This window comes from Chaetodon trifascialis, chromosome 15, assembly GCF_039877785.1.
Source record: "Chaetodon trifascialis isolate fChaTrf1 chromosome 15, fChaTrf1.hap1, whole genome shotgun sequence".
In the NCBI taxonomy this organism is placed as follows: Eukaryota; Metazoa; Chordata; class Actinopteri; order Chaetodontiformes; family Chaetodontidae; genus Chaetodon; species Chaetodon trifascialis.
The window spans coordinates 15,485,093-15,511,310 of record NC_092070.1 but is presented as its reverse complement, the minus strand read 5'-3'; the positions used below and the strand labels follow the sequence as shown (position 1 = coordinate 15,511,310).

General features: G+C 44.2%; 1 protein-coding gene across 1 annotated transcript in view; it reads left to right on the top strand.

Annotated features, from left to right (window-relative positions):
* coro7 (coronin 7) overlaps positions 1-26,218 on the top strand; it is a 105,364-nt gene that overhangs the window by 70,301 nt on the left and 8,845 nt on the right. The window lies entirely within an intron of this gene.

The window sequence follows — 26,218 nt, the reverse complement described above, 5'->3', positions numbered from 1 at the left end:
AATGATTAGCGTCTCATTATCCGCGTCCACAGAACGACTTGTGCGTGCCTTCGTGTGTTTGTTGCTTCGTATAAATCCAGCATTAACTAGCATCGAATGTTATTTTTGAGCGCGCTTATGGGATCATAAATATGAGTTGCATTTAGGAAAGCCCACATACAAAGTGACCACTTGATAGATGTTTTATTAGAGGGAGACGCTCGGCCAAGAGTAGCTCCCACATTTCTTTCTAATGGCGGACATTTTTCGCTTTCATTTAATTGATTTAAGGCATAGTCGTAAAACAGTTTTGGAGATAATTAACTGAGATGCACACAGCATTTCTTTCCCTCTCCCATTTGTACACCACAGACATACTGTTAACAATACACCTCTTCATATTGAATGCATCAGACACACTACGCCAGTGTGTTTCCGCTTTGCAGCCATGTTTCATATACCTAAGCTCTGACTCAAACGAGGGCCCGATCACGTGCTATAACTGATTGTGTAACACCTGAAGGCTCATTTTGCTTTGCGTTTAAAATCCCAGAGTCGCCCTGCAGGACACGCTTGCTTCCACATGTCGTGCAGTGTTTACATCTGAAAATAACCTGTCCCAGTCCAGGACTCGGTTTGGCCCGCTGACCTGCTATGAGGGCTTTGCTGCACTCTGTGTGTTTATCTGTCAGTGGGTGTTTTGCACTGCTGCACAGACGCTTTTGTGCTCGTTTTTTTGTGTGAGCTCGGTGCATGTTTTTAGGTTATTTGCACACATTTTTCGCCGCTCTGCACAGGTAAAGCATGTGTGCAAGTGACGGACGCTGACCATCCTGAGTGTGTCGCTGCCCCGCCGTGGTCAGTTTCCTGAGGTCACTGTGTCTCCCTCTCAGACAATCCCTTGACTGCACTGTAAATATTTAGCTTCCAAAGTGGAACTCGACACCCAAAATAGATGCAAATCATCTTTACCGCACGGCTCCGTGAATGACTGTGGCACTTTTAAAACAGACAAAGCTGTCAGCAACAATATTCCCGTCTTGGTGTGCCTTAATAGCTCAGGCTGCCTCTTCCACGTCTTTCCAAGAGACATTTGGTCTTTAATTAGTGTAGACTGCACACTGCCAAATCATTGGTAGTATCTTTTAACCTGCCAGTACCTCTTATATTCTCTCTTTTCACTGTTATTGGTTTGCATTCATATTTATTTTCTTTTGAAGGAGCTATTTCTGTCATTCCCTCAGCCTCTCTGTCCACTATAATTTTCTTTCTTCCTCTGTGTTCATCTGTTAAACATAAATATCGCCTCACCCATCGCCTCCTCTGTTTCTCCTTTTCTCTCCCTGTGTCACTCCCTTTCTCTTTCCCCATCTGGTTTAATCTCTCCCACAGCAGAACAAAGCTGACGTTAATGTTCGAACCGCTTTTTAGTGGCATCATCTACAACTGCCAACAATTTGTCCAAATTATAACTCAAAACATCAGTCCAAAGCCTGAACCTGCAGAGGACGGGCGGGATAAGCAGAGAAAAGCTTCATGTCTTGCTGTAGGTGTGCTGCATTGACTCTTCTACGTTGAATATGGAGACCAGTGACAAGCCGTGACTTGTGACACTGTCACAACCGCTCACAGCGTTGAGTGATGTGAGTTCGAGCTGATACCCGGTGGCACTCCGTTATACACATGCAGGCATTTGCACGCATGCGTGCACAGATTTTCTCTCTCTGACTGCTGCTCGCTCTCTTACGGTGCAGACAGCAGCAGATAAAGACACTATTTGCGTCCCTGGCTACGACGAAAATAGACATTAAGCAAAAGGGGACCACAGGGCTCCGACGTGGACTGATGTTGATGCTCTGAGCGTACGTGTCGGCTTGTATGTGCGACGTGCTTTCTGTGATGAACAAGGTCTCAGACACTTGTTGACCTGATGGTGAGCGGACACACACTACCCCACAGACACACACACACACACCGCAAATTTACTCTGCCGTCTTATCATTCAATCCATATTCGGTACAACGTTAAGAGTTAATGTTCATCCCGGTGGTTTAATATTTGACCTTCCTCTCAAAGTGAGATCTGTCTTCCCCACTTCTGGTTTTGGTCAAACAGTATAGGTACGTGTGTGTGTGTGTGTGTGTGTGTGTGTGTGTGTGTGTGTGTGTGTGTGTGTGTGTGTGTGTGTGTGTGTGTGTGTGTGTGTGTGTGTGTGTGTGTGTGTGTGTGTGTGTGTGTGTGTGTGTGTGTGTGTGTGTGTGTGCACCCTTGCTTTGCTCTTGCCCAGTAAGTTCTGGTTCAAGGCTCATTTCTTAATTACAGTGCTGGCCAGAGGTAATTATAACCTTAGATTAAGAGCCGTTTTTCTTTTTTCACGGGCCCACTGAAATGCAGCAATTTGTGGTGGCTTTCTGGGATGAACATCCTCCCTCTCATCCTCTCTCTCTCTCTCCCTCTCCCTCTCTCTTTCTCCAGCTGTCTCTCACTCTGCTTCTCTCTCTGAAATACTTCACTGCAGTTGGTTTTGGAATTTGGGGGATTTTTGGCTTTCAGCAGATTTTCCAACCAGAGTGAGAAGGTTAAAAAAAATATATATATCAGGGCTTCATTTAATGCAGAGCTCGAGAGCAGTTTCTTTCATGCCACCTTTGCATCAGAGGGTCATCAGCTTCAGCGGATAGACGAGCTGCTAAGAATCTGACGACAGCGAGCATGTGTGCGTCTGTGGACGCGGACGACAGCAGTCATTTGGGGTTTGAGCTCAAGCTGGGGCACTCCAAAGCCCTCAGATCCCTTTGCATGTGTGTGTGTATATTTATGCAAGGTTTTGAAGTGGTTCTTCTGAACGCATCATTTGGCTGCATCGGTAAGCTCTTCTTCAATTTAGCTTGGCAGGCGTACGGGCTGGGGTTTGCCTCCGCATACCGCTGGGTCAGCATTGATGTGTGAGACTGAGGCCTTTGAAGCCGGGGGTTTTATTTAAGATGCCTCTTCGACAGAGCTCTTGGTTATCAACCAGGAACCCCCCCCCCCCACGCCCCTTGAATTCTCTCACTCACTCACACACACCCCTTGCCAGTTGTGATGCACCCTCGCTTTCATATGTCCTTGAGGAAAGACAAACGCGCACACACTTTCACACACTTTCTGCCCTGTCGACTTCCCTCTCTCTGCCTGCTGTGTGAGTGCCCCACTCTTGTCCTCCTCTTCTGCCTCCACCTCCCCGTATCCCTCCTCTTCTCCCTTCTTCAGGCCTCCTCGCCTCAGCACCTGACTTTTAACCCTCTAATCCCTCTGATGCAGAGGGTAAGATGCTTCTGGCACTGCCCCTAATTGGTGTAAAACAGAGCTCTGGCGATGCGAGGCACAATGTGAAAATCCTCAGCTTTCAGCTGGTTTGAAGGAAAAGAGGCAGCATTTGGTGTGAAGTGTCGTGTTAATTAATAAGTATATTTTCAGGCCCCTGTAAGGTGTGCAGCAGCTCTTTTAGTCACGTCTCAATGCAGCAAATGAAGGAAAACAGCTGTCAATAATCCAGATTTAGAAATCACTGCTCTTTTCCTCCCGAGCTCTTTGGCACAGATAATGAAATGCCAGCCTTGATTTTGTTTAAAAAAAGAAAATCTGACACAATGTTGGTACCAGATCCTGGATGGGTAGTGCGGTTTCGACATCACTGTCACAGTGGCGTGACAGCAGCCCTGTGCTTAATTGTTTAAATTGGGTTTTATTACAGAGGGCTCATTCACTTTAGTCATGCTTCCTGTCCACAGACCGACATTTAAAGGGAAGAAATGTCCCGTGGGGCAGGGATAATCCTCCCACTGTGCATGTGTGTCTCACTTAATGCGCACAACAGCACGCACATTTTATTGTCAAAGTGTCACCATATGTTGTGCAACTAACGTTTTGACGAGCTGCGATGCTATCAGTGCAGTAAGGACCGTCTCCTTCTCCTCATACGCATCATTTATCCACTCACGCTTCTTTCAGGCTCGCACTCAGCAGTGAGAAGCGTGTCATTTTCAACAAGTGGCTATGCAAACACAACAGTCTGCTGTTTAAAGAGGGAAACGCTGGAGCGAAAAAGCGGTATTGTACAGCTCCATGTACAGAAAATAACGAGTCTGGCACATCCGCTCTCTTGAACTGTAAGTGTTACAGTCTGTATAGCATAGTAGCCTGAAAGTTCTCCACTTTAGTGACAGATAATTGGACCCCTGTGGCTGCTCTGCTGTGTCTGGTAGCCTAATATAAACCAATTACACCATTATATACTGTCAATGACACAGTAGCTTCTCCTTTAGCGTAATGACAGCCTGTGAGGAAACACATGGTGAGCAAACAAGCAGTATGCTGGTGTAGGGGTTAATAGCTAGGCCATTGAAGTAGTTTACATCGCCTGTTTTGCCCCCAGGAAAGATTAGGCGATTTTCTTTGCCTGTTTGTGGGGGCAGTGTAAAAGATGTTAATCTGACTGAAAGCTGGAGGGAGGCTAGAGTCAGAAGACCGCAGAAGAATTATGCCTTTAATGAGGCCTGGTTTGATCACGTTTGAGTGGTTATCACCCCAGGAACAGAGGACAAACACTTGCACAACTGTAAGGTTAAAAGTACGTTTGAAAGAGCTATTTTGTAGCCCCTCTCTGGGACAAAACGAGGCTCTATCTCAGCGAATCAAAGCTTATATTGGCATCATATTTGGAAAGATAAGATGACATTATCTGGAGAAAACGAATGCAGCAACAATTCTTTGGAACTTTTTGGAGCAGAGATGAGTCTAAATGTGTTGAGTCATGCCACTTTACTGGATGTTAGTTTATTGGTGGAGGAGGTCACTCCAGATTTAATCTGTCAGGAATTTGACCTCATCGCTCATTGCTCTGCTGCACACACGCTGAAGGAAACTGATGTCTCTCTAATTCTCCGTGCAACTTTCCTCGCATCCGAGCCAGTGCTTCATTCATCCATCACTCCGCTGCACCACCTGCAGCTGAAAATCAAATGATTGAGTTGTTCAACTTCAAATCTGGCTTTGGAGCATGTCCATACTTCAATCAAAGGATCATATTTCATTTAATCTAATAGTACTGCAGATATTGTGATTTTTTTCATAACAGTAGCAGCCATTGATAGACATCTTAATGTTGTAGTGTGCCACCAATAATGCTTAATACTGGAACTTGGCCACCACACAACTAAGACATGTGCTTGTTCTAAGCAGCACAAAAGCAATTAATCACTGCCTGTCAGGCGTGGCATTGCCACTTTTCTTTGCCCATCTTTGGCTTTATGTCCTTAATAGTTTTTGAAACCAAGTGGTTGCAGCCAGCAAGTATTACAAAAAAGCAAAAACAGTGGCCCAAAAGTGTCAAGATAAAAAAGTATACAGGGTATGGAATAGGAAATCAATTTTGTAAATGTACATTATGCACAGATTATACAAACATTAAATGCCATAAAAATACTACTGCCCTGTTGCTGATTATTCTTATGAGAAAACAATATGTTGTAAATACTGTTGCACAGGAAGAAGCACTGAATAATGGCAGCTGTGATCAGCAGCATGCCGCAGTGATGATTTGGTGATGCACCACCCTGGACCATACCACCCTCCACTTATCTCCAGATATGACACATAATGTCTTCAAGATTTGACCTCAAGCATGCGGAAATACAAAATCTGGCGACTTTCGCATTATCTGACCCCCGTTTCAACGCGTGTGTCCTGCTGAACTTTCTGCTGTGGGACGTTCCCTCGTGTGCGTCCAAAAACAGCTGTCCTCTGCGGTGAACGGCTCGGTGCGGTCTAGACACTCGGCTCGGCCCCTGCGTGCTGCGCGGCGTCCTGCGGTCCAACACCAGCCCGCCTCATTACCGCCCCGGCGGCTCGTTCTGCTCCGCGCACACGCTCGCGTTTCGCACATTACCCAAATACAGACGAGCTGTTTTACTGTCAGTATTAGAAGCATTAGCGGCGCCCACGCCGCCGATTAAACCTGTTGCATCTAATAAATCACTGGAGCGTTCATGTTGATTTGTGGCTCCTGTTGAAGTATGTTTTGTGCATTTTTGCAAGGATGCTGCGCACATAAAACTAAATATGTGTTATTATTACAGTAACACGGTGTAGCTTCAAAGCCTTTTTTACAGTTTTATCAACTTCTAGCTGAGCACAGCAGAAAGTCGGCGAGTCTTTGGATTATTCTAAAGTGAGTTTTCGTGAAGCGAGTTGTCATAAAACAGCTTTAATGTGCAGAACTGATCGCTTGTGGCTTCTTCTAAAGACGACACAAACTTCATGAAGAGTTTGAGTTTGTTTTTTCTGGAAATAAGTTCATTTAGTTGTAGCAGGTTGCCTGTTAAGCTGTTCCTTAAGTTAATCATATTCCACCCGAACGCGTTTGTCAACATAACACTGCTCACGCGTCTTTACGCACTTCTTGATCCTGTTCCAAGCGTTAGAGCCCGAAAAGTATGAAAATGCTTACAGCTGTTTTATTAGTCAAAGCAGGAAACTCTTACCCTGAACTTCCAAAAAGTTGAAATTGCGCTTCTGTCTTTATCCAAACGGAGCAGCTCGCCGATATAATTCCAGACCTTGTAGTTTTCCGTACGCGCTCTCTCTCTCTTTCTCTCTCTTTCTCTCTCTCTCTCCTAAAAAAAGTTTCTGTGAACGTATTAAGCTTATTAACAAACGGTCTTCATTAAATCCTTGGAGAGGTACACGGACCTCCACGTCAAGGAATGCGCTCAAGTGCTCACTCCCTGGACAAAAAGCGCTTTATTGGTGAGCACAGAGGAGAGTTTAAGCGGACGGATGGGAGGGGCGAGGCGAGAGGCGCGCCGCAGCAGAGCGCACTGCTGCGCGCACCGAGCAGCAAGCGACTCACCTTGCAGCTTGGCTGAGTGCGACGGGAAGGAATTCCGGCTTCCTTTCGGCTCTGTATCTTAATGCTTACCTGCACGACCTGTTTTAAGCGCGAGGCATCGCTGGGTTCATTATTTGCTGAGATGTTTGAATGACTGTTTATTAAGCTTTGCTTATTGAAGTATGCGCTTTGCTCAGCTATAGGATTTTTGCTTTGACAGGGTTAATGTTGGAAAATCGAACAAACTGCTCACACAACATCCCTCTGAACTAAAATCAGTGATCTGAGAAACATTTGTCATGAAGTTATATTTACAATAAATTAAAAAAGAGAGGCCAAGAGAATAGTTTCCGTCAATATCTGTCAGTTTGTGACTTAATCTTATCTGTTCACACACCTTATCTGTCAGCCGACATATGAGAGACTTGCCAACTGCCTTCACAGTGTACGTGTAGTGTACATTAGCACAGATGGTCGCTTCATTCACAGAGCCATCCTCAAGCTGAGAAAGCTATTGAATACTTCCTAACACCAGCGATAAACTACCCGTCGGCAGCTGGCAGCCTATTTCAATGTCAGCCGGTCCCAGCAAGGTACAGTAAGATGATAGCTCTGAGGAACTGTGTCACCTCTGATGTGTACTTTTAGCCACATGTCGCAGAATGAAGCAGAACCTCCAAGCCTCTCGTGTGCGCTGCCCTAATGTTTGTATCAGTTTGACCTACGCAGAAGCTTCTGTTCTCTCCACATGTTGACAAGAAATTGTAAAGAAAAAAAAAAAAAAACTATATATAATTGAAACCAGGCCAGGTTCCTCCTCGTGAAGTCACTCTCCCTCGTGCTGAAGGTGCACAGACTCCCAACAAGGAACAGATTCAACAAACAGATCTCTCTGTGAACTGAACCAGCCCCCACCTTCAGTATCCTCTGGACGAGGCACACTTAGGTTCCTGTTGACCCGTGCTTGTGTGTTCTGTGCAGTTTACTTTCTGATTGCAGTCTCCACGCAGTCCCCTTGTCTCCGGCTCCTTCTCCCTCTGCTCCTACTGTAGGAGTTATTAGATGTAACACACGCGCGCTCATGCACATGCACACGCACGTAACCATCTGCAAGGCATTACAGTAAATTGCAGGAATAGAGAAATGATTTCACGCATGTCCCGTAGGCTCCAGATGTGGCTCCTCAGCTTTTTTATGCGTTCAGGAGAAATAAAGAAGGGGTGAGGAATAAATCTTAGCCTGTTGTACTTGATCACACATGCATGAGGCTCACAAAATCTGTTTCTTGCCATCATTTGCTCGCTCACTGGCTAAATAAGCACAAGCCTCTGTTTCCAAACTACACAACCAGGGCTGAGGCTGTCAGGTAACACTGACAGTGAGTTATTTATCTTAGCCGTTGAGCTTGTATATGTTGGATGGTGAGGAGCACCAGCGTCTCCATAGCTCAGGTAGTCAAGGACTCACTTCCAGACTGGCGGCTGTCTGTTATTCTTTCTGCAGAAGCTCATTTGTTGCTTGAGTTTTTCGGCCAGCTGCAGAGCAAACCTTCTCAAATTCAGCCAGCACTGAACGATGCCACAAGCGGCTGTCACAGGAAAATGAATAATTAGACAAGTAAATCCAGTGTAAAGTTCAGTGTTGCAACGCGAACACGCATGATGAAATGATGATGGTGTTAACTTAATGTTTTAAGCATTTAAGCACTGATCAGTGAACACAGGGCAAACACTGAAAAATCTACTTAAAAATCATTTCTGATATCATGACAAGATGAAAATGTCTGTCATTATAACACTGCAGAAACTTGTAATTTTAACTGAATAAGTGCTTATTTCTTAAGATGGAATAATGTGTCAATTAAAATGAGTTTTACAGAATCTTTGCCTCGTGAGTAGGGGTGTGAGATCTTTTACAAAATAAGGCTGGCTATGAGCAGAAGCTTGGAAAAGCAATGAACGTCTCTGATGACTTTTTGTCATTGAACTCCTCTTTTGTATTTTCAGTATTTTTTTCTCCCCTTGTAATAGCTAAAATTCTGTCACAAAGCCTTTTCAACTTCATTTCAGTTCAATAATTTCTGCCTGAAAACAAAGTCAAATTTCAAAATATTTCTCATAATCAGCCTTCAAAATCGGCAATATATATTTTCTGTTTAATTATAGAATTAAAAACTCCCCCTTAAACTGTTAAAACTCCTGAATTCACAGACAGTACAGAGGCCATGAGCTGGGTGGTCCTCCATGATATCAGGCTCGGTGGTGTCATTACTTTTTATCCACCATAAGTAAGTGGTTCCCAAGAATGTATCTACATCTACCATGTATCATACTGTTCAGTTTACAATATTTGACTTGAAAATAGCTTTTTTCCTGACCCATTTAGGGAAAAAAAGATGTTGTGACAGCAGATATCGTCTCCGCTCGACAAACACAGCGCTCTATTGTGAAGCAGATTTAGAAAAAAAAAATGCAGAGAATTGTTCCACTCATCATGCGCACTGTATTTGTTCAACTCGCCAATATAACACAATGTACGGGCCGATGTGCTCTGCAGTTAGATGACCAGAACAGGAAAGCCTCATTCCACATATTTGTACATTACGGGACGGTCGCAGGCGCTCGGTCAGTGGCGTAAATCACAGTCTAGCGGCGTTGCTGCATGTGCCGTCAGCACGTTGGGCTCCTAATCGCTCTGGCTCTGTAAAAGATGGCGAGGCGGCACACAGCCCGCTCCATAACACTGCCCAGGGGAACCAGTAAAACACTGGTTTGCTGCTGAGCCAACCGCAGCCTGCTAACAGTTTAAAGCTTGGGGCATGTTGCCACACTGCAAATGCTGTTTTTTTTTTTTTTTTTACAGTGATTTCTTCCTCTTGTCAGTTTTTGTCAGTTTTCCTAGAAATGCTTTTTCCACACTCACACTTAACTTGAGCTCTCACCTTCTCTCAGATTTCATTTAATTCACTCGTGTGCAAATTTATTATGTGTGTGTGCAAACTCGTGCTTAAGTATTTCGTCAAGCAGTGGACTTTCATCACATTCTCTTTCCCCACCCTAGTTAGGCCCTAATCCCCTTTGTTTTTGGCTGCTTCACTGTCTCTCACATTTGCTTCATCATGAGTCATTTTCTTGCCTCCATGATATATGGTAGCTTTTATACTGTGGCTCAGATTTAACGCTTATTGATCTTGTCTGCGTTACTGAAGTCCTTACATGACACATGCGATTATTGTTTACGATTACACTATTGTGAGGCGCAGTTCCAAATATAATAAGTGAATGTGGCAAAGTATGGTGTTACTGTCAGACCAGTTCACATTTGAACTCCACACAGGGACAGAGACACTTGTGACTGATTTTATCTCAGTCCACAAAGGGGTAAAGAATTAATCTAGACTGACTCTAAACAGACTAACATGTCTTTGTCCTTCCTCCTAAAGGTGTTTCCATCCAAATGCAGTGCAAATTTTAACTGATCTTCAAGAAAATCAGCAGAAGAAAATGCAAATGAGTGCACGTTTCCATCCGCCACCATTATGAGATTATGAGCTGAAGAAGAGGACGCAGCAAAATGATGTAATTGAACAGTCAAACATCAGTCAAACGTCAAATAGTAAAAACACGATGGAAATATGGCTTTTCTGTTTGCTTCATGTATTCATTTGAGGAAGGTTACAGACTCCTCATCGCTCCACACAGATCTGATGTTCTCGTCTGCCGCTAGGTTTCGTCTCTTGAGTGGAGCGGCCTCTGGACTGTGTTTCCATTAATCACACTTTGTCCGGACGAAGTTATCCCTTTTTAAATTTTTATATCTCCAATTATACTTTTGTATCACATCAGACTCAGATGGTTTTCACTCAGCAGTTTAAACAATTTGTTCCCACTTTCCTACTTTTTTCACTTGGTGTTAAACTCAATTATGTGTTGAGTGTATACATGCCATATTGTGCGGTATAGGGTAAGTATGCTAACCTTGTTATAAATAATACAGCATGTGCTTTAGGGTTGTCCTTGACCCTGTCACCACATTACCTTCTCGCCAATGAGGCGCCCAGTCATGGAACAAACGCAGACCACCGTGAAGACACAGCTAAATGCATACTACAGAGTCATAGCCCTCCGTGATCAGTCTGTAGGTTCATGCAGAAACAGGAACATGTGTCTTGGTTTGAGGTGTATGTGTTTTGTTGTTCACAACATGCCTGTGGGTTTGTACTTTCTGAAAAGTTGGAGCTTGTGAGTTCAGCAGACAACAAACGAGGACAGACGCCCTGCAGGAGAGATATGAAGACAGTCAAGACAGAGAATGAGACCAAGTTTAGAAGAATAGTTGACCGCAAAATGACATTTCACTTATTCATTGACTCTCCACATTGTCTGTTGAAACAACAAACATGCTGTCTTTTGAGAAATGGAAGTTGACGGGATGATCTTTTTTTATTTACAACTCCAAGAACAGAAGTGTCCGTCAAATTTCCCAAAACTGCCTGTGCAGCACATTTTGCAGCCCAACAAGGCCAATTCTTACCTAAAATATTTGTCATGATGTGCTAATTTTTCCTCAGTGACTGGAGGACTGGAAGAAGACCAGCTGCTACTGTGGGATGTAAAATTGAGCTCATATGAGAAAGATGACTGGCATTTTTGGCCTTTTCTGGAGCTCTAATCATTATCCAGATTTGAAAAGAACAAGGCTGAGTTGGAAGTTTGGGGGCTTTGTGTTATGGTTTTGGGAACCGTGCGCTGCTTTCCCAGTAGGACAGCCTGGGAATGATGGTCTTGGCTTATTTTCCCAGCTCAACCCCTGCTCATTATCCTCCCAGCCTCTCTGTGGCCTTTAGAGGCTGGGTTTAGAGCGTGTCCTTTGTTAGTGTTTTGTATATCTGCATTTGTATTAGCATGTGTGCTCATGTGTGTTTTGTCCACCAACTCCATGTCTTCCCGTCACACATAAATGTGCTCTGACGGCAGTATGTGTGGGCCCTCCTCGCCAGGCCCCCGGCTGCCTTTCTTCCAAACGTCCGTGGGAAGGAGTGTCGTGAAGACGAGACGGAACCTGGGAAGGGTGAGGGAGAAGCTGGGGACATCCATGGTTAATTACTGGGGCTGCTATGGGAACCTGGATGTGACAGAGAAATATGGCCAATAGAGGTGAATAATGAGTGTACACAAAGCAGAAGTTGTCACAGTTTGTGTGAGAACAAACACATAATGCTATAATCAAATGCACCAGATCAGATAAAAGTGCAATGTTGACTCTTCCCACCTGTCCTCTCATGCCAGCTTGACCCATTGTAAGTCAGTCTCTTCCTCATAAAGCTGTCTCCTGCAGAGGAACCTTTTGTGTGTAACACTATTAAAACCAAGTGCATGTTTACCCACTGTAGTTCATCTTTGGCTCATGCGAGCCGAAGTGGCTCATGGGGGAGTATGTGTCCCAAACTGAACCTCAGCTTTAGGGTGAAGAGGGCTTAGGGGTGCTCACCCAAAATATCATTTTGCCCTTTCTCACCATTTGTCAGTCAGAGGGAGCGTTCGAGAGGCTGTGATAATGAACCTTGCTTTGGGAAACGCAGACAGGATGTCATAATTTGAAACATTTCTGGCTCCTGTTTGTCGCTTTGTTTATTGTTTTGTTTTTGTGCCTTTTTATTATCATTATGAGCTTTTTGTCATATCCCTGCAGACCATGTCATGGCATTTGGACCTCATTGGAGCAAGCTGATGAGCGCTAGTTAGACAACATGAAAAGACCCTCAACACAAAGACCTCAAGAATCTGTAACTCTTAACTCTTAATGGTTGCAGGGGTTTGTTTCACGCAGAGGAGGGCGAGACAGCGAACACACAGCGAGGTCAGACCATAGTTCACTCCGAGGTTTACTAGTCTGTTGACTCTGCACACGCTGGCACATCTCATTAAGGAGAGAGACAGAGACAGACAGCACAGCTGGGCCGTGCATGCCTCAGAGCTGGACAAGCCATTAGTGCACATTTTATTGTTGAAAGGATGAAGAATCCATCATGAAAACAATCCCGGGTTTGCCAACTTGTATTATGGAGCTGATTGAGAACATGTTTCTCTCAGCAACTGTGTGATTGTATTTTTCATAGGCATTTAGCCTTCAAGGTCTTATAAACCAGACACACGTGGGTGCTGTGTCAGCAGCGGGACTGTATTTGTGGATAGAGCAGTTACGGCTGGTTGGTCGGTTCTCTCTTGAGGTAAAAGTGAGGGATTTGTTCTTATCGCCGGGGCTCTGATAAGAGTGATAGAGGAGAGGAGAGAGGCCGAAAGGAGAAGGGGTGAGATCCAAGGGGAAGAGGTTGGGCTGAGAGGGGCATGTGGACGACCTCCCCATCCCCCTGTTACTCAGGGGGTCATCCAGAAGTGGCATTTTCCCATGATCGCCTTTTATGTGGGCTTTTTTAAAAGTTTGTTTCTCTCTTTTTTGTTTCTCTGCCTCTTTTTACATTATTGTCAAAGAAATGTGTTTGCACACTTGTTGCTTCACTTGGATGTTTGACCTTCACTGTGCAGAATGACGAATGTGCAGAATTTGACGCCAGACGGCTGTTTTCACAGTCATGCAGAAGGAGGAAATTTTCTCAGGGTTTACCTTAAAAGTGCAATATGTGACATTTCCACATTAAAATGTCTAACCGTTAAAAGGTAACAGTGCCTTTCATTAAGTCAGCGGCGACACAGCAAACGCCAGATGATACGTCAGGTTGTGGTTGTTTACCAGTGAAGACAACAACTCCCACGATCCCATGCTGCATCACAAACTATGTCCTTTGTTAGTGTTGTGACTGAGAGACCCTTGGTGGCGGAAATGACATACTGAGCGTTTAAATCTCAGTTTAAGATTTGCACATATGAGTGATTTTGCGACATTACAGCTAGTTTTGAAGCCGATCACAGTCCAAATTACACAAGTGTGATTGAAAACTTGACTACCCTGACGCACAAACACTGAGAGTGGCCTTTCCAGTGAAGTAGGAGACATCTTGCCTCCAGCAATTGAAGTTTGGAAATGAGTAAAATTTGCATATTCATAGATTCTGGATTTGTGAATAGATGTAAGTTAAAAGAATCATATATCAGACTCAGCTCATTTTTAAATGTCTTAAAACCAGTCTGGAGGGGGTGGTTTAAGAAAAAGCTCTTTTCTGTTATGCATCAAGTTGTCAGCTTGCAGAAATCTAATCATTCCAGTCAGGCTTGGAGTGATGCTCCTGCAAAGATACACATAAATGTCTCTGTGGACGTTTGCGGGGAAGGGTGTTATGGGAGGTCGCAGAGGCCGCCAGAGGAGTTGACGCACACACCTCACATATCTCAACAATGCGTCAAGCAGACCTGCGTGTCAGGCGGGATGATTGAAACAGAGAAGAAAAAACACGCAGCAAAAACCCGTACACGTATTTCAAAATGCCACACGAACATCTCAGAATGGCCTCTTTGCCTTTACTCGTTTAGACCAACCCTCTCCTCTTCCCTGCTGTGCCCTCTCCTTCCTTTACCTCTCAGTCTCAGTCTCACCCTGCACTCTGGTATGTCAGGTATTGAGTAACAGCAGGATGCCTGTGGTTTAGTGCGGGAAGCAAAGTGACTGCAGCTCAGCTACAGTATGTTCACTATGACTGCACTGCCATGTTAGTACTATGACAGAAACTCTATCAGAGGGATGAGAGCGACTATCCAACACAGGTCACATCAGGTCAAATATTGTGAATAAAGACCTGCGTTTGTGAATGCTTTGTGTAACGTGTCATGCACAAGCATCTTTTGCACACTTGTAGCTCACTTTTTTGCTCATTGTTTGTATATTCTGTGCCTCCATTTGTAACTTTTTTCTCCTAATTAATATACATTTCATGCAGTTGTACTTGTTTTTCTGTGGACTTCGTTCTCCAAGAGAGCAGATGGAGCCTTTTTTTTTCAAAAATGGAAGTTCATACCATCACTTAAGTGCTTAATAGAAGATTTCCATCTGCTCATCCCGGTCAATCAGATCCTTTTCAGCCCATTTGCAGACAGAAAGGTTTGGTCAGTCCCCCTGCAGCCTTATCAGCCGGTCAGTCAGTCATATGATAGGAGCATGCTGTCCTGTGTGGAGACACCACGGCCTTAAACTTATTAAAACTCAGTTATACTGCATGCAAGTCCTTATTTGGTGTACACAACTCCCAGCCTCCTCCAGCAACATGCACATGCAGTACAACAGGTATTTTCTGACAGTAATTCTTTCCTCTGCTAATTTCCTGTTGTGGCCGCTGCTCCTGCACATTCATTTAGGATTTTCATTTCTTCTAATTCGGTCTCTCTTTGTTGTGTGTTCTTTTACGATAATGGCATGCCTCTGGTTAAAAGCCTCTCAGCTTTTGCCAAACAATCATCGAGTAATTTGCCTCTAAAATGACCTGCCTAGTTAAATAAAGGAGGTTAAGTAAAAACAAACAGACAGGCACACATGCACATAGATAACCAGCCTTCCTTCAGCGGTGACATGTAGCTCTGTCAGCTTGAAAAAGATGGATGTGGGGGCCTCAACATCGAGGAGAGGTCAGATAGAAGTTAATTCAATGAAAAGAAAGAGCAGCAGAGAGCATCTTGTGTCTATTGTTATTGGTTTTACAACTGTATAAACTACAGACGATTGTCTATTTTGGATTTTTTTTTTTTTTCTTTTTTCTTTTTTTCATCTTGTGGCCGCCTCAGTGTTTGTGAGCTTAAAGCCCATCTGAGTGTAATTCAGAGCAGCATGAGCAGCACTTAGCATTATCCTCCAGAGGAGCACGCATCTGCTGTGTTAACAAATTGCCCAAAGCTGCCTCGTCATGCAGCGGTGGACGGGCCCGGGCCAAAGCTAGGATGTGGGCTTGTAAACGTCTGGTCAGCACTGCTTATTGTTAAGCGGTGGTGGCTACATGGCCGACACCAGAAGTGTGTGTTCACCTCCACATGTCCCTTTGTCAGATGCATAGTCTTCTGCTTTCCTTTTGACCATAACCCCTCTATTTACTATGGAAAGTTTATACACTTGAAATGTTTGAGGATTGTTGACATTGTATGCCTGGAATACTAAACTGTGTATTAGCCCATGCTTCCTCTGTATGGGTGGTCAAAGATGGTTTCCCTCCACAGAAAAAATGTGTGTGACGTGGGTCTGGGGGGGCTGGAAAGAAGGAGCTCATCAAGACTATCAAGTCAAGGCTACGGTGTCCTCTCTAACAATCTCTTACTTTCTCTTTCTCTCTTTTCTGTCCAGTAACTCTCCCAGATGTGGCATGATACAGCTCAAAGCATTCTTATGAGGACAGACACACACACACACACACACACACACACACACACACACACACACACACACACACACACACACACACACACACACACACACACACAGACGCATGTGAGGACATGCACATCTGTTGTGATTTACTACACGAATGTGATAATGATCTTATCTCTTACTAGTCTCGGTCTTGCTCAGTTTCTCTTTTTTCTCCCTCCCTCGGTGTCTCTTATAGTAAAACTGCTCCACTCTGTGAGGTTTTTTATTGGTTTTCACTGTACATGTCCCGGTTTCGGTCATTAAAGCAGATGATTTAGTGTGGGTGTGTTAACAGTTAACAGTAAAATACAGACTTTGGTGCAAAGTCGGTCCACCGAGGACAGGGGGGGAAAGGTGAGGCTAAGGCATGGGGCCCCTCAGGCTGAAATGATCTACAGTTTGTTACACTTACGCCACGATGCAGGATTTTCTTAAATATCAATCAGTTGAAAACATGTAAAGCTTTTCATGTTTCTGCCTGAACTGGATGACTTTATCGGCCCTGAAAGTCATACCAAACCCAGTTGTGTGATTCCTGAAAAGATCACAGTTTTTTCACTCTGAAAACCTTTTTTCTGTTTCCAAGTGTTGGAGATACAAGATTTTCTTCCAGCAGCGGGAGTGGAATTTCTGCTTTTGAGATATGAGAGAGATCAGAGGAGGGGATAAGAGTGATAAAATGGCCTTTTAGATGGACCGGAAAGAGCAAGTATGGACACATAGTTGCAGCCGGTAAAGTGTGCTTGTGTGTGTCACAGAGAGATGAGGCAGATCGCCCAGTTCCACACAGGCTGGTAGACGGAGGGACTGATAAACTCTGTTAACTGACTCTGATAAAGCACAGCGGGAAGACACCGCGGAGTCAAAACACGCGCCAACGGCAATCGATGAAAGGCGTTCTGTTGAACACCTCAAGAATGTTTTTGTAGCTCTCGACGAGCGGGAATGGAAAAAAAAAAAAAAGACGGTCAGAAGAAGTTGTTTTAGGGTTTATATTTCGCTCTTTATTTTCCTCGTTCCCCCTCTAGAGCAGACCCTCTCACTCATTTGCACACACGTACTACTCAGGCTTAAAGGAAAAACAAATATTAAACAGTAATGTTTTGTGTCCGTAAATTACTGGGTTTTATGGTTCTAGCATTTCCAATAATTCTGTCTTGGCTGTCCATGAAGGAAAATCACAAACACACACACACACACACTCACACTCACTCAGTCATACACATAAGGGCAAGTATGGTCTTTAAATGGTTTGGATCATCCAGTGTGAGCTTTGGTACGAGGTCAAGCACTGCCATCATTCGAGGGAACTTTGGTTCAAGATCTGAGCCGCATTTGCCAAAAATATGCATCCAGAAACATCCAGATCATGTGATATCACAGTTCAGCTGTGGCGTCGTCCAAACCGTCGGCCGTGCTGTTGCTCTTAAGCAGCCGAGTGTCCGCCCGAGAGTGACCACGGTCTGCTTAGCTGGACAAGATTTTAACAGGGCAGTAAGTCATTCATCAGGACCGTTACTGGTGGATTGTGTTTTTAAAGTCGACTTTATTGAGTGCCTCAGTGTGTGTATGGCAGATCGGCAACGGTTTGGAATTTTCCACAGTAGGAAAAATAGGATGGAGTGCACCTAAAACTGACATCATCTCCTATTTGTTCCCTACGACAAATCAATGCACAGCGTGGAGTGACAGAGTGCAGCCAAAGCTGAACTTATGATCAGAACTGTGAAGTTACGCCTCCGGTATGCAGAATAATCACTGTGCAATACATGATAGCCGCAGCTGATTTAGAGCGTGAAATATCTATTTTGTGGTTTATTCATTGAATTGAAGTCGATTTAGGTCAGATGCCGAGACAGAATATGCATAATCAAATTTCCAAGGTCATCTGCTGATATAAATTATATCATGAATAGCCGTTTTGGTCGTTCTTCTTAAGGTTTTATTCATCCTTCACTGGTTCAATCTTCCGTTCAGATTTAGTGTCTGGATTTCCCACCTTGGCCTGAAGAGAAAGACTGCTAAAAAGAAACACTTAATCTGGAGAGACAGATATTTGTTAAAAGAGGGGCGAGCCAAATGGAAAAATTACACGAGTCTCCTCTTTTAACTTGCAAACTAAGCAAGGTTTGTACTCATGCAAAAGCCTCGCAAAGAGACGGACGTTTTTTGGCAACTCTGTGCAGCCAAAAGCATATTTCTTCTGACAATTTGTGTGCTGTCAAACTACAGAAGCCTCCAGAATTTCAGGGCTCGTTTCGTTGTCATTTTTGCAGAATTTATGTGCCTCATTGGCAAACGTTTTCAACGTATGTCTGTGAGGCACTAATGCTGGAGGGTAATCCATCAGCGGCTAGTTGAGAGTGCAAACCAGGTCCCTCTTTTCTCACATCCTCTCAAACATATGTACCTCTGTCTGCATTCAGCGTTTAAAATGCATCCGTGACGAGAACCGGGTTTTCTACCGGTGACCTAACAGCAGACGGGGTCGTGACCCTCACCTCTCCTCTTTCTGTCCGCTGCACCAACGCTTCCCTTCCCTTGTGTCATCTGAGGCGGTCGTAGCTGCTGATCAGTTCCCAGGCCCCCGCCGACAGGTCATTTAATGGTCATCAGGCTCGGGCCCTTGATGCTGAACCCCAGGGTTAACGCGGAACGCATCTTTTCCGGGGCTCCGCGGTCGTCCACAAGCAGCCGGCAGCACTTCAGAGACGCACCTCTCACATCACAGATGCCAACACAAACTTAAACAAGTGCCGTTATTGGAAATCCACATCTATTGTTCTTCGACTTTTCATGTGCATTTTAACCATTTATGTCCCCCAGTAGTTCTTTCATACCCCTGCCTCCCCGTTCAATATGACACCCTTATGCCCACCCACATCCTACAACAACCTCACCCCCTCCCCACCACTCCCAGTCCACAGAGCTGTATGTTGAGGGGCTTTATGACCACTGACCTGGCTGCTTTATAGCTCAGTGCTGTCTGGACCTCTTTACCACGCATTTACTCTTCCTGAGTGTTTGTGAGTGTGTGAGTGCCACTTTAAAGATGAGCTCCCAGTGTCTCTCACGTATCTCGGCTAAGCAGAATTGTGTATGTTTAATAGGCCTGTGTAATCGTCTGTTCGAGCAGTTGGAGCCCTTGTTTTCTCTCTCCATGCCTCCTCTCCTCGTTCATTTTTCATGTCAACGTTATGCAGAACAGACACACTTGACCATCATGCGGTCAGACAGCAATGTGTTAAGTTGTCTTGAGATGTCTTTTAGTGTCTTTTATATTTTGAGGTCGTTTTTCTACACAAACTTGATGTTTTGCATGAATCTGATGTGTGGCTGACGCCATAGGACTGTCTTGTTGCGGCCTCATTGTTTCCTCCTGCAGAGATGGATTATGTGAGAGTTGTACAGCGCTGATTGTGGCTGCCCGTGTCAGTGTGAGTGGAGCTGCGCTGATGACAACTTGGAATGGTAATGAAGCGTTGGTCTGTTTCTTGAGGACAGGAGGGAAATTAGTGCTGAAGCTGTTGCATTTTTTCCGTTTGGCAACTTTGCATGTGGTCGTATGTGGAATTGGGAGTGTGTAGGGGGTGTCAGAGGGGTCACTGCAGACCTGTTGACACGGGACGCAGTGAGTTTAATTAAATCCTGAGCAGGCGTGTATGCACATGCATGTGCGCCACGGAGTGTGTGCGTGCACGCGCATGTGTGTGTGTGTGCGCTGCTTGTCAGGGGCCAGTGGACGGGGCCCGGTGAAGCGAGGAGAGAGGGGAGAGCAGCAAGCTTGGCAGCCTATCTGAGAGCCTCATCACTGGGGCTCAGACGCGGCCACAGCTGGCCTCTCTACCAACAATCCTGGCTTTTCTTCCTCTCTCAGGAACGCAGCGCGTCAACTTTAATTCCCTTCTAATGAACTGGCTACTGAAGGTAGCTAGGCAGGCAGACCCAGCACATTTATTAAATACACACTCACTGGCAACAAAACACTCGGACTCAAACACAGTGGAGAAAGTGTGTTCCTCTTAAGTACATTTCACTGTTCAGCAGGGTGACTGTGCAGCTGGACTTAAACACCTGCAGAGGATCTTTGAACTTATCGACTTAGAAGCTGCATTCAGGGCCACCCGAAGCAGAGCCGGGTTTTAGCCTTTAAGGCCATGTAAGAACCTACAGTATCTGCAGTGTGTGTCTCTTTTGTAATATTGCATTTGAGCCCAGAGCTAAGGATCATTTGAAAGATGTTTAAGAACATTTAGTGCTGTCTGAAAGGTAAAGACTACTCTAACCATCTGGATAAGAAAACATTCTGCCCAATTTACGGTAAAAAAAAAAGATTTTTAACGAGTTTCCAAGCAGCAATTCTGTTTCCTAATCAAAACAACAATGGCGGCCAGAAATGACCAAAGTCGTATTGTTGTTGTATTGGTCACATATTAATGTTTCTTTCCATTAATTCATAGTTTCACCAAAAATAAAAGCTTTAAATTTCTTTTCTTTTTTTCTTTTTCTTGTCGAATTGGACTTATATCACTTTATTAGGAAATTCAGTCACAGTCATTTGAAACTGGAAGAAATTTTCCTATCACGCGGCGCACAGAACATTTTTTGTCCAGATGAGTATAAAGGTCTTCGAGGCGTCTGGAAATACCATAAAACAGTGAGAGGAGTTGTGGGTTTTTCATCTTTCAGATAAACTGATTCTTAGCTCTTTATCCAAATATAACAATATTACTTGAGAGGTGAACTGGACCTAAATAAGAACCAAAATGTCTTTTCGCCTCCTCATCCCCAGAAATAAACAAGAGAGAGAGAGAGAGACAGATTCATATCAGCTGCCGTAGAACCAGTTCTGAAACTCTGGTCCTCTCATGTGAATAAAATGAGTTGGGACAGTGTTAAATGAGGACAGTCAAATGAATTTGCGATGCAGCATTCAGCCATTGTGAGCTGAAGCCTCGGTTTGAAGTTACCCTCACTGTGACCCTGTGGTCCAGCTTCTGTGGTGCAGGCTTTGGAGCTCTGGTGCTGCTAATGGAAACATTTGTACACATTCAGACAGAACGAGTGCAGAGGTTTGATTGATCTGTCATCTCGTGAGTTTACAAAGGTGACAAAGTTCATCAGCTGTGATATGTTGTTTATTTACTTGCTTTTGGCACACTTTGGGCATTTCGGGTGGATTGTTAGGCTTCAAAGTTTGATCGGGCTGATCATTGCCAAACCATTTGTTTGCTGTTTAGATGACCTTTTCCATAATCTTCTGAAATATTCACTCACATATCTCCTGTGGGAAGGATTTGTCTTCTTTTATTTCACATATTTGCAGAACGTTAGAAACCAACCAAGGATTTAGCATCCTGGAGGCAGTTTCACAGGTCCGGTGTCGTTCCGTTATGAATCCCATTTAATCACCAGTGGATTATTCCGCACCAGTCCTTCCATTGTCGGGGTAATGTTAACACCCATGGGCCTGCAGCGTAAGTGTGCATAAAACCATTAGGTGTATCTAAGTCCCTTATACAAGAGTAATAACACTGAAAAAAAGAGACTGTGTTCTGTCAATAACGACAGGAAGAGGGCAGGGTAACCATGAGAATAAATCATTAATCTGGGGGTCATAAGAACTGCCGCCATCAGACAGTGATTATAGAAATAACTCAATGAAAGACAATGAAAAAGCGTGTGCTCATATGGTCACGCTTTTAAATGGGAGATACAGCTGTTTAGCTACAGCCAACTGTTCACCATACCACATATTTTTACTGATTCATTTTGCACTGCGACACATCTGCTACATTATTAATCTGCTGCTGATTGTGTGCATGTGTGGGGGAGATGAAGTAAGGCTTAAATGTTATTGAGAATGAGTGGATGGCTTTAAAACAGATTTACGGCTACAGTTTATTGAAACAGCAGGTTTGAACAGTTTACCTCATGCTCTTATTATCGGTCATTGCCTTTTTAGCCGTGACTATAAGTGGCACCATCGTTCTGTTGGTCATTCCACCGCTTTGGTCTACACTAAAATACCTCAGCAACTACTGGATGGATTGTCATGAAAATTTGTGCAGACATTCATGGTTCCCAGAGGATAAATCATCTGTATTTTGGGGATCTCTTCATTTTTCCTCTTGTGCCACCATCAGGCACTTATCCAGATGGATTGGCGCAAAATTTGGTAGCACATTCGTGGTTTCCAGATGATGTATCCTAATGACTGTGGTGATTGGCCAAGTTTCCCTCATTTGTGGTGCCACCACCAGGTCAGAATTTTAAATTGTCCAATACCTCCAAATACCTGCAAAACTAATGACGTTCCCATCAGCCTCGGCTGTACTTCGGTGCTAGCATGCTAAACTAAGATGGTGACTCAGGAATGCATAAGCTTGTTAACATGTTAGCATGTAGCTCAGTGCAGTCTCAGAGAGCCGCCATCATGGCTGCAGACTCTTGGTCTTGTTTTCCGCTCATATGAAAACACATACATTGCCAAGAAGAGGTAGACAGATCTAGAAACTCAGGCAATAAACATAGCACCAAGATTTATTCACATTCCTGGGTGATTCCAAGAAAAATCCTGTGATAAATATTTTTTCAACCGCAGTTTTTAATCAGTTATTTTACCAGGATTCTGGACGGCGGCCTATGTTCCAACTTCAAGACGTTGAATTTCACCAAAAAATACCATAGCTTTCATTGAATTTCATGTCCAAGTGAGTGTGGGAAAGTGTATTGACTTGATATTTTACTGCGACGACTGGGGTAACCAATGTACACTCTCAGTTAAACTCTAAAATCAGTGACTCGACGCTCCCAACAACACGTCCACTGTTTTTGCTGTGACCCACCCCGAGTGTCTTCGTGACCCTGTGTGACTATCCAAACATTATTTTATTTCCAAGCTGGCTCCAGTTTCAGTCAAAAATACTCGAGTCTCCGCTGGCCAGTGGGACAGCAGAGGCCAACGGGGACAGCTGGACAAGCTGCAGACCTGCAGTCCTTGGAGACAGGAGGGCTGATAAAGTGGGTCAGTCGAGTTCACAGTTCAGCAGACCCTTCACCCGCAGAGATACTGCTTCACCACTCACTCACTCCCACTGACTGGGATGATATAACTAGGGGATTGATAGAAGAAGAAGGGAGGAGTGGATGATGGAGGGGAAAAGGATTAAATGAAAATAGAATTACGTGGTTTGACCGCAGTTTTATTCAAAGTCTGATTATGACCTCAATTTGACCATGAGGACTGGTTTCCAATTGCGTGGAGAGTCTCCACTGCTGAGATTTATGTATCTCACCTTCAGCTGAAGGTTCAAATGAGTCAGAATGGTTGTGATTTCTTTTCTACTGGAAGCTGATCAAATCTGAACGTTATCCAGTAATTTGATCTCGTTAAAAATCACAAATTTGCCTGAGAGGACTCTGCAAGATGTACAACATATGACATCCTCTATAATTAGACCCTCGATGGAGAAAAGAAGGGAGAAACCTCGGGAATAGCTACAAAGACGGGGTCTGTTGTCCAGGAAAAACGTGCAGTGGTTGTCTGTCTATGCACAGCTGACAGAAATAACTGTATGAAACTATTAATTGCAGACAACACATGTCCAAAAGTCCTTTTCATAGATTTTTACATGGCTGGTTGGGATTTGGAAAGTCTTTTTGTGTGATCTTGTGTAAGCCTTAAAAAAAAATCCAAAATTGAGATGCAGACAACCAGCTGCTTTGTTTTGGTTTCATATTCCCCAAAGGCCTCCTCGCTCTTTCTTCTCTACTTTCTGGCCAGCTCCTACCTGTCGACTGGAGCTTATTGTGCTGTCTTGTGTGTGTTTTTAGCAGCAAGGCCAGCCCAGCTATAGACCATGATCTCATACAACAGAGAAAGGTTCCTTTGACTGATACTGATCTGGTCATAGCTGCCATAGCTCAAACCCATAACCTTATACCTCTACAGGCTGCTTTCATTAGCTCCACCTATATGCTGTATATAATACACTGCTGCGTGTCTGATGCTATCAGAGCATTTGGATGTGCCTGTATGTGCTCGCGCAAGTGTGTAGAGTGTGTGCATTTTTCATTCTTTTACATATTTCATTGTGATTGCAAGCACATACATGCATATTCACAGCATGTTTTAATAATGCAGAATTTATCTGCACCAGCTGCAGATGCCCAATCGCATCCACCCCGCACTTCAAACACACACACACACAGGCACACACCATTTATTCATTTGTCTGTCATCCCCATATCCATTTGTCTTGGCCCTCCATTAGTCAGCTATTGCACTGATTTACGCTATCTCTTACATTATCAAATGACAACACGTTCTCATAATCATAATATACCCAGCCTGACTCAGACCCTTTCACACACACACACACACACACACACACACACACACACACACACACACAGATGCAGGTTAGAGTAGAGTAATATGGCTATCATATCTGCCAGTGCTGAAGGCTGCTGTCATGGGCAGAAGGTCATTTTATGATGTGCGTTTGGGTCTGTGTGAGAGAGCGATGGCAGACGAGGCGGGAGGCGGGTTCTGTCCACTCTTTGTTTTGTGTAAACTCTGACAGCAGCAGAGTACCACTGACAGACTGAAGCCAGGGGGATTTTTGCAGCATCAGGCGAAGTGTTTGTAAGAGCGGCAAAGGTGTTGAGACGCAGATTGCCATGAGAGCAAAATCCTTCGAGAAGTTCTCTGAGCTGCTGTTGTTGTTGGACATCTGATATTATGGATATCTTTCCCACTTTTATTTTTGCCTCTTTCTTTCTATTATGTCACCACTCACAGAAAAAATAACATCATAGAATGATATACAGTTTGATGACTGATGAGTATGCGTGTGTGGTTAAACCTGTTCTCATACACCCAACAATGAACAGGGCTTATGTCTGGATTAGTGTGTCAGGCAGGATTCGGTTCTACGCACACACACTTCTATTTACAGCCTCTCCCCTTAGAGCATGAATGAGGCCTGTAATAGTTTTTCTTTTCATTCACGATCAGCCCATGTGATCAGGATCTGCGCAACACGTCTGCTCGCTCCCACAATTGACCCTGCATGGGTGTAAGTGCATGCTCTTAAAAGTGCATGTGCACATACATCATTAAGTCGTTATTAGCACATGGGTATATGTGTGCTCTGCGTGCTTAAATATGCACATGCATGCGCGTATGTGTGGGAAAATGGGCTGGTGGTGAGGTGGAGCATGAAAGCGATAGTAAACAGAGGCCATTATCAGTGATAAAGCTCCACTCCTGTTATGTGGCTGTTTTACTGTGAGAAAACCAGAGATATGGCCACAGAGAAAGTGGAGGCAACTGGCAGAAATAGTAAAGATTGGAGGGACAAAGAGATTGTGGGGCGTAAGGTGTTGGTGTTGTTGAGTAGGAAAGGAGAGAGTGAGGGAGAGGGAGACAGGCAGCCAGAGGGGTGTGGGAATGGAGGACTCCCTGTGGACTGACTCCGACATGGGAACCCACAGTCGCCCCTCATGAAGGCTGCCTTCCCCACAGGCCTGGGATAGATGGAGCGAGAGAGGGATACTAGAGAGATGTGATGCAGGTTTGTTTTGTTGATCCATCAAAAAGAGATGGTGTGGATGAAATAAAGATGACGACCTGGAAGGTAGACCCGAAGACGTTTGTCCCTCAGCATGTATTCCGAAAGATTTGTCATCCCTGTCTCTGCTTTTAGACATTTTGCCCTCCAGTCTTACATCATAAAACACAGATTCACACTCATTGTGTGGTTTTTAACATTTGGGACGACTGTATGAGTATTGTATTTCTGTCTCAGTACACTTTATTTCCAGTATTTATGTTTTTGTGTGTAGTATTTAGTAGTTTTTATTTTGTTACCCATTTTTACGATGCTATCTGTACTTCAGTTTCCCTTTGTGGGATCAGTAAACAATAAAAGAGACCTTACCCACACATACAAAGTATTATTTAATATTTCTACTATTTCCTCCTGGCAGAAAACGTTTACCAAAAGCGTTCCCACC